Source organism: Carcharhinus amblyrhynchos, chromosome 11 (assembly GCF_965287045.1).
Source record: "Carcharhinus amblyrhynchos chromosome 11, sCarAmb.v2.hapA, whole genome shotgun sequence".
NCBI lineage: Eukaryota > Metazoa > Chordata > Chondrichthyes > Carcharhiniformes > Carcharhinidae > Carcharhinus > Carcharhinus amblyrhynchos.
This window is the reverse complement of record NC_137334.1, coordinates 59,953,715-59,972,378: the sequence shown is the minus strand read 5'-3', so window position 1 is coordinate 59,972,378 and position 18,664 is coordinate 59,953,715. Positions and strand designations below refer to the sequence as shown.

Here is an 18,664-nt window from a genome sequence, read left to right as displayed (position 1 = left end):
TGTTCTCATAGGCAGCCTGCTGTGCATACTGAAGAATAGAGGAGCAAAACGCAATTGCTGAATTCCGAGCAGAAACTGTTGTCCAAGAAAAGTCATGGGGATATCCTACATGGAACCATTCCTGTATCACAATGCCCTGCCAGGTTTGCAATCTTCAAAACTACAGCTGATCGTTTTCATCATGATGGAATGTAAATTGTCTGATAAACAGGACAAAATGGTCATGTTCCTGGAACTGAACAGTGCCAGTTACAGTAATATCAATTTCTAATGTTGGTTCTGTTTCAGTTGCGATATCTCAAAAGAATGTAAAAAACAGAACTGGGCAGGGCAACAGAAATCCCCTATATTTGTTTATTTAACTATCTCATGTTCATGTCATGGTAACTTTTCACTTTTGAAAATAATGACTGAAGCACTATGGTTTTGTTTACCTTTTCACTCTGGTGAAGCTTAACACCAAGAGATTTTGTTCATATTAATAGCTTTGAAGCAAGTTTTGATTGACAGAACCTGGATCTAAATTAGCCACAAGACCACAGACTACTAGGTTTCCAATACCAGTATAGCACTGCGTGGACAGAGGGGCAAGCCAGTCCAGAAAACTACTCACTGGGCTAAGTCTTACTCAAAGAAAGCAGCTGGTAGGTAGTTCATGAGGAGAAACATTTTAGCCGTACATGTTGTTTACACCTTGGAGCGTAGATTCTATTTTTAACCATTGTCACTTGAATAGGTTATATTACCTTTGTGTTTCAACTGAAGGAACTTGACAGTCAATTGCTGTCAATGACATGTAATTTACCTTATTTTAAGCCAACTGAAAAGATTGGATTGGGACACAAGTTATCAAATGATTTTAAAAATAAGTGCAAGCACTGAAAATTGTACAACACCTAATGTTTATTAAAGCTTGTGCAGAGAGACCATTAATGAACATAAGGGGTGACCTTGAGGCCAGGCTCGCCTACTGTGGGAATGGCGCTCGCTTAAGATCTGGCAAAACCCTAAATTGTGAATCTCGCGTTCCAGATCGTAATTACTGATTTTTGCTGCTCCTCGCTGGCAATGTAATCAGATTCATGGCCACAACGGGTATGGACCTGATTTAAATACATTTCCATACATTTACATATTATTAAAGAGACCCCTCGCCATATACTGAGCCCCCACCTCCTCCCCCACCACCGTATATTCAAACAGTGTCAACATCACGTTGGCACAGTTTACAATCCAGACATGGGGATTCCACCAGGGATGGAAAGATCAGTATAGTCCAGGGGAGCACTTCCCTTGGCACAGGTTGGCACCATGCCCTTGCCACCCTGGCAGAGCCAGCCTTGTGCTGGGGGCAACGCCGGGGTAAACTCCAGTGGGATCTTCATGGCGGGGAGGGGATTCATTCATTTGTAATAGTGGAGGGGGAGCAGATGTGGCAGCTGGGGATGACAGCAATGGCCATTTGGGGCTTGGGAATGAATGCTGGCTGTGACTGGGAGGGTGCGTTGGGGGTGAATGCTAGCTCTGATCAGTGGGGCTACTTGCCAGCTCTGATTGGGAGAGGGTGGGGTGGGGGAATGAATGCCAGCTTTGATTGGGAAGGGGCAGGGCTGGAATGGTAAATGTTGACTCTAACTTGGAGGGATGCGGGTGGGAGGAAAGTCCCTGAGATGTCTTTGGGGAAATGAAGGTATTTTTTGGCCTGATTGATGTTTTTGCGGCAGTACGGATGCTTCAGTTGCAAGCAATAAAAGAACTAACTTCAGAAAGTAAAATCAAAGGTTTAATAATGAAATTTCATTACTCCAATACTTGGGGCCACACCCTAGGCCATACAAGCTCCCTAAAATTCCCATCTGCTTTTTATTTATACTGGGTCAGCTGACCTCAATATCATTTTGCCATTCGTTTTATTGTCTACCTGATCAGCTGACGCTCACAGCATGTTACCATTGGTAACATTATAACAATTGAGGCACCCTTTACATGGTTCCCGATCTCAGTGCAGCTTAGCCGGTGTGTTGAGGTCTTTTCTCCCTACTTGACAGTAATTTTTTTGTGACAGAGTGCAGTAAGACCTAGAGAGAAAGATACATGCTGTTTTTATTCGCCAGAATCAACAGTGCCATAATTTGGTAAGATTTAGCCCATAGTTTCTGAGCTAAAAGAAACTATTCAGCAAAGTCACTTTGATGATTCTTTCCAACATGGTATGAAAACAGAAAAGCTTCTTTGATTGATTCTCTGCCATGCAATTTAAAATATTTCTCAAATTATAGGTATTCCAAATACACACTGGAGATTTGGAGGTTAACAAAAATTGTTTTCTGATCGCAATATGTTCCATTTTAAAACCTTGAATCACACTTATCATTTTTAGGATTGTTGGATTTACCTTCCTACCATCTGAAGAGTCACCACCAATCCTGACTTCCCCATTAATTGACTGGAGACGGGACTTTAACCGCCACTCAGGAGAAAGTGCCACCTCAGAGAGCTGCCAGCCAGTCTGATTGTTGTCAGCTTTCCTGTTCCAGCAACGCCAGAAACTGCAGTGGACAAGACTGAAACTACAAGCAATGCCCCAAGGTCCTGGGAAACAAGGACCAGCGAAGAATGGGATTCTGTGGGTGGCGTGGGGAGGCGAGGCCTGAGTGGGGCAGGACAGTAAGATGAGGCAAGGGGGGAGGGTGCAGAGGAAAGTGGGTGTGTTGATGGAGAAGCCAGGAAAGGAAGAAGTATCTGCTATCAGACCTTGTGGGGAGAGAAGCACCCAATGTTAAATAGAGGCTACACCCTCCCCCCTCCCTTTCTCCCATCCCACCCAAACTCCCTTTATTGCCCAAGACCTGAGCAGGCTCACTTTCCAGGCTGCCCACCCCCGCACCCCCCCCCCCCAAACTCCTCCCACGTGTCTGGAAATTTCCCTTAAGTGGTCAAGGTTCACCACTTAAGGGCCTCAGTTGGAACAAGGCCATGCAGGCCAGCCTAGGCCTGGACCGTCCCACCAGAAAATTGCAGAGAGGTTGAGACAGTTGGAAGCCCAGTTAGAGGGCCATCCAAGGAATTTTACTGGCCTCCTGGCCTGTAAACCCACCGGCAGGGGATCGTAATGTTCTCTCCTCCGAGTTATAACTAGCACGCAGTTACAAACCTATCAGGTTAATGCTATTAGATCTGACACTTGCACAGCAATTGCCTAAAATAAATGGTGTAATTTTTGTTCACTGTTTTAAAAAGTAGAGATCGCATTCGTGTGATATCACTCAGACAATTTTTGAACACACTAGCAAAAATACTCCTGGACTTTTAAACTGACTGAGAGAACTATGGTTCTACAATAAATGTACCTTTTATTATCAAGAATGTGCATCTGTCAATGATAGACCGAGGATATCTCATGACAAATTGGGTGTGGAGTCAAGGGTTCGTTTAATATAGGAAGATGAAGTGATTACAGTGTCCTGGATGGCCTGAAATATTTCAGCCTGTCTTATGGTCTGATCAATTGATCCTGTGAAAATCAAATTACAGAAAAGTGAACCTTGCCATTCTTTTCATATTAATCAGCAGCTTTTCAATTACCGCTGAATTGCAAGATCTGGATAATTAATGCTTACCAGCAGCATCACTTCCTGACAGATCTTACTATATGGATCATTAACTTGAGAAAGCAAGCATCAAGTCAATCTTCACCGGTCATCCCACAGTTAAAATTGGCATTTCAAATAAACAAATACAAACTTCATACAAATTGGTTTTACACTAAATTGCCATTAAATCAGCCATAATTATTCTCTTGAAAGGTTGTCATTATTTTATAGCTTACTTAGAATGATGTGAATGGTTAATGCTATTTTGCTATCAAAGTTCCTGGATAATAGGTATTCAGATAATGAACATTATTCCAAGCGTAACAACTGAGTATCCACTATCTTTTTTATATTTATGTGTAAAAGTGATGTCAGCAAGAAACTATAGCATGCAGAAGACTTATTAAGATTGTTCCCCATGGTTTTCTTTTTATCGGCATTGTTTTGCGACATCTGGTGTTATTTACAGAAATACATTTCCCCAAAAGGCCACGCTGACATTTGTGTTGCAAATTTGCAATTGTTTCAGTCACAGTCTTTGTCTACATAGGAGTATAGGAGCATGCATCTTAACTAGAATTGTAGATTCAAAGAGATGTGCAGCACAGAAGAAGGCCATTTGGTGCATCGTGTAGATGCCAGTTGACAACTAACCTTCCAGCCTAATTCTATTTTTCAGCTCTTGGCCCATAAGCTCAAGTCCTGTAACGACACATTTAGCTTAAGTATTGTTTAGGCTACAGGCGAAGTTTTATGAACCCTCGTGGCGAGGGAGGGGCTATTAAATGCAGCAAGCCATACAAAACTCCATTGACTTTGGGGAGAACAGAAGATCCTGCTGACAGGAGGGATGGTAAAATTCCACACTATGTTTCATCTGAATGAGGAATTAATGAGAAAGGAAAAGAATTCCAAATTAAAGAGTATAAGAGGTATATTGAGTTCATGCACTGACACAGCACAGAGCAGCAAGATGCTGATTTGAGTCCCTGTGACATGTTCAACTGGCTTCCTAGTGACAGGGCTTTCTTTTGTCTGACTACATGTCTCAAGAATCTTGTGACATCTTATTCTGTTAAAGGTGCCATAGACACATTTTTTTGTTGCTGTTATTGCCCTGAAGAATAGGGTAAAAAGACCAAGTGAACATGTGTGTGTGCAGAAGGGTGAAAGACAGTTGCCATTCTCTACATGCTAACATAATAATTAATCGTGGAGGGGGAGAGGAAGAAATGGAATATACTCCACTTGTTAAACAAAGGCTTGCATTTTTTAATATATAAATAGTATCAATTTGAGCACACAACAAGACATTTCACTGAATAGTTAAATGAATTCATAGTCAGAATCTGCGTGGTTATTGGAAATATTTTAGATTGAAACCCCTAATTTTACCCTCCCCACGCAACGCAAGCCCAGCGAAATAAATTGCCCATACTGAAATCGGCAATTTTGAGCAAGTATATGCACTTCATTGTCATTCCAAGAGTTATTAAAATGCAATTTGGAAAAAAAGCACAAACACCACAGTATTCTTAAAGCAAAAAGATAGGACCAGCTCTGGTTTTCAAACTTTGTAAATTCAATGCATATTATTGTACATACTTTAAACAGAGAAAGAAAAACTTGCATCACTTGTAAAAAAAATCAATTTACTACACACATGATAGACATATGGGATGTATCATACATACCCTTTTAGTTCAGTAAATGCTCAGTTGGTAAGGTTTTGGCAAATCAACAAGTTACGTAGAAGAGACTTCTTTTTAATCCTGCACCAGCAGTGTTTCTACCTTACGTCCAGTGAAAGTGAAAATCCCTCTTATTGCAGCCTTACTGGAGACCAGCTCCAGTCAAATCTGCCTCGACCTTCTCCCTCTACCTCCTCTCAGACTTGATGGTGACAGCTGATTTTATTTTCGCCGCTTGTGAGGATAAATCCAGTTATTTTTAGGGGTTGAGGCCTATAGATGCTACATCTAGTCAATTGCCCGGGCTGGATATCTATCTTGCAAGGCAGACAGGCTCATGCCGCCCTCTAAATGCCTTTGACACCTGTTAAACCAATCACATTGACTAGGATATAAAATAAGTTGAAGCCATTCGGTTAAGCACCTGCTATAATTATCAATACATCTTAATACAGGAAAGTGAGCAATGCTGTACAATTCTATAAGGGCGAGAATGAATGTTCCAGAAAATAATTTATCTCAAATAATACAGAACAACAAATGGTATTTTGCATTGTACTTGAAACATGACTTCCATTCAAATGAGCTGCTGCAAGCTGTGTTACTCCAGTTAAAATTTATTTTTAAAAAGGTCTAGAAATTTGACGATGCAAAACTGGCACTCAATCTGGTGGGCAGGGATTATGAGTCAGGCGTGCGCCACCAGCAATATTGGATCAGGCTGTTCCATAGATATTCAAGGCACTTTCCAGAACATTAGCCTCCTATGTTTGCTATAGGACCCTTTTCTGCCCTAGTGCCAGGCATATCATGTGATCACCACAATCAGCACTTTGTGGCACGAACAGGCAGGAAGAAGCCTATTTAAATGCTGCTTATTGCTTAGTTGCTGGTTTGTCATCTGAAACTACTGGTGGGTCTTTGAGCATCTTGTAGGTTGTTTTCTGCCCGTCGAAACTGAAATGTTTGGGCAAGCAATCATTGCCTCAATCAAGAAGCTCATACTCTGGGAGGCCAAACTCATGGCCCTTGTTGCATTTTGGAACTTCATTTTGGATGCAGAGGAGATTTTGTTGGTGCTGCATTGTTTCTGGCTGCCTGCTAAACAGCTTACTCCAGACATCAGTGTTCTGGCAGGGCTGCCTCTTGGACTGGATGAGAAGGGGAAACAGAAAAGAAGACATGGTGGCACAGTGGTTAGCACTGCTGCCTCACAGTGCCAGGGACCCAGGTTCAATTCTGGCCTTGGGCTACTGTCTGTGTAGAGTTTATGTGTTCTCTCCATGCCTGCATGGGTTTCTTCCCAAAGTCCAAAGATGTGCCAGCTTGGTTGATTGGCCTTGCTTAATTGTACCATGGTGTCAGAGATATTAGAGGCATATATATGTGGGGTTACAGGCATAGGGCCTGGGTGGGATTGTTGATGGTGTAGGCTTGATGGGCCAAATGGCTTCTTTCTCCACCGTAGGGGTTCTCTGATTAAGACAGATGAGAACAGAAGCAGTTGCTGAAAAAGAAGAAGAGGGGGTAATATGCTGGTGGCCATACCCATTTTCAGGGATTTTCAGGGAGGCTAAACTTGGTCTCATCCAGGAGAGTGTGTGCTAGCAGGTTCAGCCTTCTGCTGTGGCAGCCTCCTGCGGTCCAGAGCTGTGTGTGACCTCCTAATAGAAAAGTGCAGAATGTGTGATGACACTCTCAAAGTGTTCAAAGAATGTGTCCAACGTAGTCACATTGTTTGTACGCAGTGCATAAAATATGAAGTGTGGAGAAGTCAGGGTTACAACAGTAGTGAGAGTAGGAAGTGTGAGTATGTGGAGAAAGAGGAGGTGTAAAATATAATGTAGAACTTGCAGGAGAGCAAAGGGAAGCGGGGTGAGGGAAGCATTGTAAATGGTGAGACTGGAGCTAATGGAAGTGTATGCAGAAAGCAAGAATCCTTGGCTTGACAGTTCTGGCACTGACCTCCTCTGTGATCTATTCTTAATGTGGCAGTGATGCTGCCTGGAGGGCTTTCTTCCTTTTTGTGAAGTCCAGCATCACACCCTGTCCTTCCCATAGACCGCTCCAGGGCCTGCAATGTGGGGCAGAGCACCTGGGTGTCCTGTTTGGATTTCTTACAGAGCATGTTCTCAGTACCTCTCTAAGAGGTACTGGTTCCATATAAATGCTATCTGAGCTGCCATTACCAAATCTGCACCCAAAGCACAGAGCTGGTTGTCCCAGTGTCATATTGTATATGACAAAAGGTCACAGATCTGAAAATTGGGTGGGATTTTCCGCACATCCCCAGGGCGTGTTTTACAGTGGCAGAAGTGGCCCTCCGTTGGTCAGTGGTGGGATCCTCTGGTCCCACTGCTGTGAACAGGGTTTCCTGTTCTACGTACCCTCCCACCACCGGGAAACCTGCAGCAGGGTGGTGGGGGTGGTTGCTGTCAGTGGGACTGGAAAGTCCTGCCAGTGAGAACAACTGGAAAATTCCAACTATTGACTCTGTTTGTCTTTCTACAGAATTGCTTGATCTCCTGAGCATTTCCAGCATTTTCCTCGTTTATTTCAGAATTCCCGCATCAGGGGTATTTTGCTTTTGTTATTGCCGCAATGGTGCTGCCTGCAGAACTGAATCATTTAAGGACATTTACTGCATGGCCTGGGACCGTGCAAATTGGCCACTATAGCACTCCATGTACCCGTCTTTAGTGTATGTTCACATTTCCAGATCATTATACTTGCAGTTAATTTGTTCTGTTAACCTCACACTCAATCAGACTATTTCAAACAAGTTACATCTGCTTTTCACATTAGCTTACAATCTTGGAGTTCCGAAAAGACTTCATAGAAATCTTATGTTAGAATAGTTTAGTGTTCAAACAAGCCAAAACACTTTGCAGTGTGAGTAAGCACAACATACTGTTATGGAACACCTCATAAATATCTGTATTCCTGCCTCTCAGTACTGTGGACTCCATTTGACTAAAAGAACTAAAATTATATGTATCCTGTGACTAGCGTTACAAGCAGCACAAGAGCGACCCTGAAACTAATGACATAATTTCCCAGTTAGTACTGTATCCCATTACAGGTTTGGAATGACTGCTGAATCCTGTTTGGTGTAAAATCATTGAGGTTGTCTTTTCACTGCCAGCGGAGACAACAGATTAAAGACAAAGAAATTCTGAGCAAGCCCATGACTAAATAACAGAATTCTTACCTGAGCTTACACAACCAGCTGCATAGTATACAGTTCCCATCTTGGAAAAGACAACAACGTTCTCACAAGGGTTAGTACTTGATTTGCGGTTTTGGTTCATCTCAGCGCTAAAGATTTTCCAAGATTTCTTCCTTTGTATTTTCAGTTAGTAGGAAACCGCACAGTTACTCAAGGGTTTAAAGCAAATGAAAGTGTAGGGAGGTTAACTTGACAGTATGAGAGGCCGGACTTGTGAGGCCACTTTTCCTGCCAATTCCCTTCCTGCACACATTTCCAGTATATACATTACATCCACACTGGCGTGGAAATGGCCTTTAAATTGGACATAAGTTGTAGCGCAGAAATAAGCAGAAGTGGATCATGTTGCAAAATCGAATATATTAAAAGATGCCTTGCCATCGAGGGACATAGAATTTGAAAGGATACCAAACATCATGGAATGCACACTGTTGTGTAGTTTCACAAAGAGATTTGAACTGTGCAACCTTTACTAAGAAGTTCTGTTATTACCTCGGGAGTAATAAACAGAATGGAAATTAAAGAGCTGTAGTTCACAAATAGAACAGCATATAATGAGAACAGCACTAATGTTAACAAAGAGTATAGCACGAGGCCAAAGTTCATAGATTTTACCAGTCATCTGAACCTGGAGATTAAATTACAGCCTCAAAGTCAGGCTATGCCATTTATTTAAAATGATGTAGAGTTTCAGCTTCATGGAGGAGGTTACTCGATGTGAACCAACCATGATCACGAGTTAAAACAACAAACCTGGACTCTCATACATGTGCTCAGCTTCATGGAGAATAAGTGAACATTAGATTAATGAGATATCCCATATGCAATACATGAAATATACCATGCATGAACTTGCATTTAATGGAGATAGTGAAATCAAATCTTTTCAGAGGAATAACCAAATAAATTTATGTCAGTAGTCAGTATAGCTTCCAAAGATATTGGAAACCCCCACCTCTGATTCCCAAAGAGCAGTACAGCTATGCAAAAAGAAGACAAAACACTTTTTAAAAGCACTTTGCTTGTATGATACAGTTGGTCATGCCACTGGTATCAAAGGACTTCACAGATTTCTTCAAGGTGGAGTTGGCAAATCTATGGTTTGAATAATGAGCCACATTTTGCAATTGTGTGTGATCTAAACATAGCGTCAATTTCTCTTTGTTACTTGATTAACATAGAATCTTAAAATATCCAGTATAATTGTAGATTATACCGGATATGGTGATGACCTAGTGGTGCTATCACTAGACTATTAATCCAGAAACTCAGCTAATGTTCTGGGGACCTGGGTTCGAATCCCACCACGGCACATGGTGGAATTTGGTGTGATTTTTAAAAATCTGAAATTAAGAATCTACCATTGTCAATTGTTAGAACAACCCATCTGATGCATTAATGTCTTTTGGGGAAGGGGATCTGCTGTCCTTATCTGGCCTGGTCTACGTGTGACTCCAGCAATGTGGTTGGCTCTGAACTGCCCTCGGTAATTAGGGATGGGCAATAAATGCTGGCCAGCCAGCGACACCCACGTCCCACAAATGAATAAGAAAAAAAAGATGTAAAATTTATAAATGTGATCTTTGCTGAAGTAAAGGGCAATATTGGCATCACTCCTTGTCCCCATCGCAAGGCCCCCATAAATAAAAAGTTTTTCCAAACAAATATACCAGATCAACTACGATATTGCACTGATCCTGACAGGCAAACACTATTTGTAGTGCTCATTTGGCACACCTCATGAAGTACATCAAGAACAATAGTCACTTCTTCCTACTGCTCCTTTCCCAAACGTAATCTCAAGGTTCTGATTATTATTCCTTCAGTGATTGCTGTGACTACTGAGGAAGAATGGCAATGGTGCAATGAGTATAATTGCTAACATTTCACCAGGCGGGAAATCCTTGACATGAACTCACCACACCCTGTTGTTCCACAGCTTAGTTATGTTAACACACTTCTGCCACTTTAGTAACAGCACGATACCAAACTGCAACACTGGTGAAATCTTTTGCTCTTTACTATTTCAGTTATGCTGGCGCTGGGATGACTGATGGATTCAAAATCACTCGCAGCCCTAGAAAGGAAAATTGATTTTCCCACAGCAGTGACGTATTTCTCCTCTAGGTTGTATAGACTAAGATGATTAATGCAGGGCAAGCTTTGTCAATCGTCCACACTAGCAAGAAATGGGCATACAATCAACAGGGGATCTAAGTAACAAAGCGAGCGAGAAAGTGAGAGAGCTTACACCACAAAGAAAGGATCAATTGCCGGAATGATAGAGTTTTACTCCAAATGATGAACATTGCAAAACTGACTTGGAATGTTGGGAAAATGAAAAATTAGGAGCTTACATGGAAAAATGATAAGATTTTAACTAAATTTCATTGGCCAGCAATTAATTCAGTAACAATTCTCAACAATTCTGCAGTCCCACTGCCTGGACCAAAAGTGGGACATGACTCAATTGGGGATGGGCAGCAGAACCCAGGTGGTACTTTGCCAGTGGTAGCCAATGGAGAGGCTGTCACCAGGACAGCTGTCAACTGGCGGATGGTAGTCGACTCACCAGCTTTGGCAGTGCCACCGATAGAGCTGGCCAGTGCTGAGGCAACAGGGAGAAATTGGTGAGGTGCTGTCTAAGGCAAGGTGTGCTCTGTTATGTAACTTGGTGATGCTAGGCAGACAGACCCCAGGGATCTGGAGGAACAGAGGTGTGTGCTCTCCAAGGCTGGTGCCAGCAGACCCAATGCTAGCCGTTGCCTCCAAAATAGCCCTTAAACATTTATATGGGATGATCATGGAATCATAGAATCACTACAGTGCAGAAGAGGCCATTCAGCTCATTGAGTCTGCACTGACTCTTCTGACAGAGTATCTTACCCAAGCCTTATCCCCTGCCCTATCCCTGCAACCCCATACATTTAGCATGGCTAAATTAATCAACCTACATACCTTGGCATACTAAGGGGCAATTTAGCATGGCCAACCTACCTAACCTGCACATCTTTGGATTGTGGAGGAAATCAAAGCATCTGGAGGGAACCTAAAAAAGATATGGGGAGAACATTCAAACTCCATACAGACAGGGACTCAAGGCTGGAATTGAACCCAGATCCCTGGAGTTGTGAGGCAGCAGTGCTAACCACTACGTCAACATGCTCCCCGCACCCCCCGCCCCTCCACGGGAAACCCTCCATAAAGTCCCCACAGTTTACCTGGTAATTTCCCCACATGGAAATAGCTTCTCCTGACTGGTGGGGGTGAAAAGTTTTTATTAATTGGATGCCTATCTGGCTAAATCTGGCACTTGCTAGATGACTGCGCTAGTAAGGTTCCTGCTGGTCTAATATCTGACTTGTAGGAAGACATCAGACTCCCCTCCCAACACCTTCTGCCACCATTTTACATGTCTCTCCTGTCCCCCAGGCCATCTCCATCTTAGCCTATTTAGCCACCAGCTTCGTTGAAAGCACATGGCAACCTGGAGTGGAGTGGGAGGTGGGGCATGGAAACCTGAGGTTTTATGGCCAAAAGAGGGGTCAAATCACTCTACAGTCCCAGAAATGTTTCCCCTCCGTCCTAACTTTTACTTATTAAATACCTCCAAGAGCTTGTCCATTTCTCCTCCCTGCCTGAACAGCAACCACTGGTCTTGGTGGCACTGCGGAGACTTCGGAGCTGCTGGCCCACTGGTTTGACAGTAGCATCAGGAGCCTGCCTGCTGGCCCAACTGGGAGGCAGCCAGTGATAAAATTACTGAGCCCAGTCCCACTGCTAGTAAGTGTAGGATTAGGACCTGCATTTCACCCCATTAGTCCTGAAGCCCATGGTAAAACACAGCCAGCGGGGTGGGCAAGCTAATCTATGAACATGGTTGTTAATCACAGCATTGACAAATGAATTATCCATTATGTTTAATTATCTCTTACTGTCCATTCTTCATTGAAATAGATTTAATTGTTCCCTATGTTGACAGAGAGAATGGGACTGAAATTATATTCAAAGGCATAAAAGTACAATCGGTGTTCAGAGTTTAATGCTCTAGGTGGGGTCTATGATTCTGCAAAAATAGCAGTGAACAGAAAAGGAGAGAGAGAGAGAGACAGTCAAGGCAAATTGTTCACATGTTGGTATTTTGCAATATAATTTAAGGAGTTTTCTTTCCCTGATATCAAAATCAAGATTATCATTTTAAACAAGAGATTTTTGTAAACTCTCTGCAAGGTTTTTTTAAAAGTAAAGGTTGACATTAACTCATGTTTTATCTCTGCAGCGAGCTAAAGGCTAAACCACAGATAGAAACAAGTGATCAGATGTCTATTTATATCTTTCACGACATCCACCATCTATGAACTTCTTTTGTTGAACTGTAGTCACGGTCATAATGTAGAAAAATACAGCAGACAAAAATATGCACAGGAAAACTCCTGAAACAGCATTAACTTTGATGACAAGGTAATCTGTTTTAGTGGTGTTAGTTGATTGACAATGTTGACTAGGATACAGGGACAGCATTCCTACTTTCTTTAGGTAGTGCCATATGGGATCCTTTACATCCACCTGATTAGTTGGATGGGTCTTCAGTTTAATGTTTCATGCAGTAGAGTCTATTGAATAGGCAGCATCTGTAACAGTGCCTTCTTCTGTACTGCACGGCATGGTAGCCTGAATTATGCTGCTACAAAGCTAACCTTTTGTGCATCTCCAATCTTAATTGCACTACAATTCATGGCCATGCCTTCAGCTGCGCAGGCTGTCAACTCTGGAATCCCCTCCCTAAGCCTCTTTCTCATCTGTTCCTAACATCTATCTCTTTGATCAAGCTTTGGATCCCTGTACTGATATGTCCTGATGCGGCCTTTTGTCAAATTTTGTTTTGTTCCTGGCAACACCTTGGGACATTTCATCATGTTGAAAACACCATTGGACTTCTTAAAAATTGTTTTAGATTATGTCCTTTGATTGCTGGAGTAACTTGCTGAATATGCACATGTTTTCCTCATAACACGTTCAGTGTTATGAGGAAAACATTCACAGCAAAAGTAATTAACAATGTTGTTGAATCTTTCTCCAAAGAAAGGTCAAAGAATGAAAAAAAGGAGGCCCAGGTTAAATGTTAATTTTACTTTCCTGTCAACTGGAACACTAGAAGTTGGCTCACATCTTGGCTTGGATTTTGCAGTTGAAATGATAATGAAGCTGTCATCACTTGCTGCCATTGCTCTGTGAAATCATAACAATTTCTACTAGTACTATGGGTGAGATTTTATCACCTTGCTCGAGCAGGATTGGAAATTCACACCAGATATCAATGGACACTTCCGTTGTCTGCCCCTGGCCTGCTCTGAACTCATGGCAGCCAGAGCGGTAGAATTCCGGCACTGGTGCCTACAAACATGGATATCTAGAAGTTGTTGTCAGTGACTCCTGCTAAATCCTGTTGAAGTCATCACAGATGGAAATCAATTAGAAATCATTGATTTGATGCACATTCCCACTTTATCTGACAGCATTCTCACAGTAAAAACTCTCAAAAAACCTATGGCTCAGTTGAATGAGATGTAACTGAGTTTCTAATGTTCCGCTAAGTAATAGCTATTGTTACACAAGCTCTCTGGCCTGAAGAACTAACTTTGTACCTGTAGAATGTCAAATTTCTCCATTCTATTCTAAAAGTTCATAGATTTTTCAAGTAACAAAGTTTGTTATTTATGATATTCCAATTTCTCTTACGCCCACCTGTATGTCCCAATCATTATTTCACCTTCCGTGAAATAATAAGAAGTGAATGTTAAAACTCATTTGCTACTTCCTCACTCGCGGTCTGGAAAATTCCTCAGTACTGTTTAGCCTGCTTGATATCACCCTTTCGGGACACCACTACCCCAAGATTAGCAACAGAATAAAATTACCATGAGGAAAGGTCAAATCCATGTCACACAGATCGCTAGATTTTGGTGAATAACTTTCTTCTAGGTCAGTGACCAGTGGCACAACAACATTTCCTGCCCCAAAATCAGACCCAATATTAAAAAGGTTGATACCTGCGGAATTCTCTCAGTCTGCATTGACACAATAGCCTAAATTACGTTCTCAAGTTTTGCAATAGAGTTTGAAGCTAAAATCTTCTGACTAGGAAGCAACACAACTTTCATCTATATATAGCATTTCACTGAAACACACAGGACTATTAGGGCAGATATAGGCTTTAGAACAAAGAAAACAAAGAACATGAATAGGCCCTTCAGCCCTCCAAGTCCGTGCTAATCATAATGTTCTAACTAAACTGAAAAAAAAACTTCTGCCCTTGCTCAGTCCATATCCCTCTATTCCCTCCCTATTGATGTACCCATCCAGATGCCTTTTAAATATTGCTAATGCACCTGCTTCCATCTCTACAGGCTGTGCATTCCAAGCATCTGCCATTCTCTGCATGAAAAACCTCCCCCGCACATCTCCCTTAAATTTTCCCCCTCTCATTTTGAACCTGTGCCCTTTGTAATTGACACCACTTCCACCCTGGAAAAGGCCTTTTGACTCTGTCTATGCCCCTCATAATTTTGTGGACCTCTATCGGTCTCCCTCAGCCTCTGTCTTTCTAGTGAAAACAATCAACCTCTCTTCATAGCCAATGCCCTCAAGACCAGACAACATCCTGGTGAACATTCTTTGCACTTTCTCCAAAGCTTTCACATTCTTTTGCTAGCGTGGTGACCAGAACTGCACGCAATACTCCAATTGCAGCCTAACCAAGGTTTTATATAGCTGCAACATGATTTGCCAACTCTTGTACTCAGTGCCCCTGCTGAGGAATTATGCCATATGCCTTCTTATACACACTGGCCACCTGTGTTGCCACTTTTAGGGAACTGTGGACCTGCACACCCAAATCCTTCTTTATGTTAATATTCCTAAGGGTTCTGCCATTTTAGTATATTTCACACCTAAATTTGACCCTCCAAAATGCATCACCTTGTATTTGTCCGGGTTAAACTCCATTTGCCATTTCTGTGCTCAAGTCTCCAATCTGTCTATATCCTAGAGCCTATTTTAAAAGCATCTTAAAGAAGAAAACAAGTTACAAATGCTGAGAGGTGGGAGAAGGATAACAAGCCTTTGCAGGTGACTGTCTGGCTATGATTAACTAGGTAAAAATGAAACCAGGCAAGTACAATTCCACACAGTTCAACAACAGCAGATAGGCACTGGAGTAGAATGGTATGATCAACTGTTTAAAAGCTGCATGTAGGTCGATAAGGAGGAAGAGTTGTGGTTAACGTTGCCACAATAACTTGGGATGTCGTTTGCAGATTCAATACATGAGCCTTTTGGTACTATTACAAGCATGGAAACCTGTATGGAAAGATTCAACCATGGACTTCCTGGAAAAGTGAGAACAGATTTAGAGGTAACAACATATTCATGGACTTTGGAGAGGAAAGTGAGGTTGGAAATGGGTAGTCATATGCAAGAACAGAAGCATGTAGAGTTGGTTCTTTGAGGAGAGGGGTGATGATAGTAGAAAGCTATCACTATTCATATTACAACTATGTTATTACTGAATCAAGGTAGCACTTTATGATTATTATGGGGACACAAACAACTCTTCTGAGTTACACAGCAACCTGACTTGGAAGTACATCACTTCTCTGGGTCAAAACTTAAGGGATCTGAACTGGATAAAATGGGAAAATACCATTACCATTGATGGAAGGCTCCAGAACCAAAGGCCTCAATTTAAGCTCATTGGCAAAATAAGCAGTGATAACATAAGGAATAGCATTTTGAAGCAGTGAGTAGCTAGGATCTGAAATATGCTGCCTGAGGGTGTGGTGGGGGTAGATTCAATAGGAAAGAAAGTAAGGGGCCATAGCATGCATGTCCATAGGTCTCTGAAGACAGCAGCTAAGTCGATAAGGTGATTCAGAAGGCATATGGGATACTTGCCTTTATTAGCCAAGGTATTGAATATAAGAGCAGGGAGGTTAAGATGGAGCTGTACAAGATGCTTATTAGGCTACAGTGTAATGTGTGCAGTTCTGGTCAACACACTACAGGAAGGAAGTGATTGCACCAAAGATGCAGAGGAGATTCACCAGGATACTGCCTGGGCTGGAGCATTTCAGCTATCAAGAGAGACTGGATAAGCTAGAGTTATTTCTCTTGGGCAAAGGGGGGAACATAATTGAAGTGCATAAATTTATGAGGGACACACATAGAGTGGATAGGAAGGAACTTTTTGCCTTAGCAAAGGGATTAACAACCAGGGGGCATAGATTTAAGTTAAGGGGCAGGAGGATTACTGGAAATGTGGGGAAAAATCTTTTCACCTAGAGGGCAATGGGAATCTTGAACTCACTACCTGAAAGGGTGGTAGAGGTGGGAACCCTCACGACATTCAAACAGCATTTAGGTGAGCACATGAAATGCCACAGCATGCAAGGCTATGTGCTGGAAAATGGGACTAAAATAGATAGCTGCTTGATGGCTGCGCCAAAGAGCCTCTTTCTGTGCTGTAAACTCTTATGACTCTAATTGCAGAGCTCTGGAGAAAAGGCAGGGAAGTGAACTAAGTGGGTTGTTCTTGTCCACATTCTGTCTGTAACCATTCTATGATTCTAAAATCCTGGGACTCCCTTCATAATGGCACTATTTGCCTACTGCCATCACATGGACTACAGCAGCCAAGGAAGGTGCTATCTTCCCAAGGGAAATTAGGGATGAGCAATAAATGTTGGTCCTGCCAGCAATGCCCATATCCTGTGAATGTATTTTTTAAAATACCATTGGTGGGAGGTTGGCAGAGGGTTGCCAGTTCAGCCTAAAGAGTAGAGATATGACAAAGGTGGATAATTTGGAGTTAATGTGAAGACGGGAGGTGGTGGTGGTGGTGGTTGGGATGGAGAAGGGGTAAACAAAAAGGCTACGACCAGAATTTTATCGCCTCACCTGCCACAGGAATTGGAGTGGGCGAGGGGCAGACAACAGAAAGGTCCATTCACCTTCGACGGGATTTTATGGTTTCAAATTTGAATTTGAATGAATTTGATTTATTATTATCACATGTATTAGCACACAGTGAAAAGTATTGTTTCTTGTGCGCAACACAGACAAAGCATACTGTACATACAAAAGGAAAGGAGAGAGTGCAGACTGTAGTCATAGTTAGGGTATAGAGAAAGATCAACTTGATGCGAGGCAAGTCCATTCAAAAGTCTGATGGCAGCAGGGAGGAAGCTGTTTTTTAGTCAGTTGGGATGTAATCTCAGACTTTTGTATCTTTTTTCCAACAGAAGAAGGTGGAAGAGAGTACATCGAGGGTGTGTGGGACCTTTGATTATACTGTTGCTTTTCCAAGGCAGTGAAAAGTGTACACAGTATAAGAACATAAGAGCATAAGAACATAAGAAATAGGAGCAGGAGTAGGCCATCTAGCCCCTCGAGCCTGCCCCGCCATTCAATAAGATCATGGCTGATCTGTCGTGGCTCAGTTCCACATTCCCGCCCTCTCCCTATAACCCTTAATCCCCTTGTCTATCAAAAACCTATCAACCCGCGTCTTAAAAATATTGAGTGAGGCAGCCTCCACCACTTCAACGGGCAGAGAATTCCAGAGATTCACCACCCTTTGAGTGAAGAAGTTCCTCCTCAACTCTGTTCTAAACCGCCCCCCCTTTATCTTGAGGCTGTGCCCTCTAGTCCTACTGTCCTTTCTGAGCGGGAAGAGCCTCTCCACCTCTATCCTATCCATCCCATTCATCATCTTATATGTCTCAATGAGATCTCCCCTCATTCTTCTAAACTCTAACGAGTACAAGCCTAGTTTATTCAGCCTCTCCTCATAGCTCAACCCCCTCAACTCCGGAATCAGCCTAGTAAACCTCCTCTGCACTCCCTCCAAGGCCAAAACATCCTTGCATAAGTGCGGTGACCAAAACTGCACACAGTACTCCAGCTGCGGCCTCACCAGTGCCCTATACAGCTGCAGCAAGACCTCCCTACTTTTATATTCAATCCCCCTCACTATGAAGGCCAGCATCCCATTTGCCTTCCTGACCACCTGCTGCACCTGCAGGCTGGGTTTTTGCGACTCATGCACAAGGACCTCGAGGTCCCTCTGCACCGTCGCATGCTGCAGTTTTTCG

At 42.5% G+C, this 18,664-nt stretch overlaps 1 protein-coding gene across 5 annotated transcripts in view; it reads right to left on the bottom strand.

Moving 5' to 3' along the window:
- Window positions 1-18,664, bottom strand: part of xirp2b (xin actin binding repeat containing 2b) — a 122,488-nt gene that overhangs the window by 49,855 nt on the left and 53,969 nt on the right. Inside the window, exon 1 of one of the 5 annotated variants that reach the window (XM_080199200.1) lies at window positions 5,288-5,502. The exons of the other annotated variants lie outside the window; for them this stretch is intronic. The gene's annotated coding sequence lies outside the window, so the exon portion shown is untranslated. Of the gene's footprint in view, window positions 1-5,287; window positions 5,503-18,664 lie in introns of those variants that run through there. 5 annotated transcript variants of the gene reach the window in all.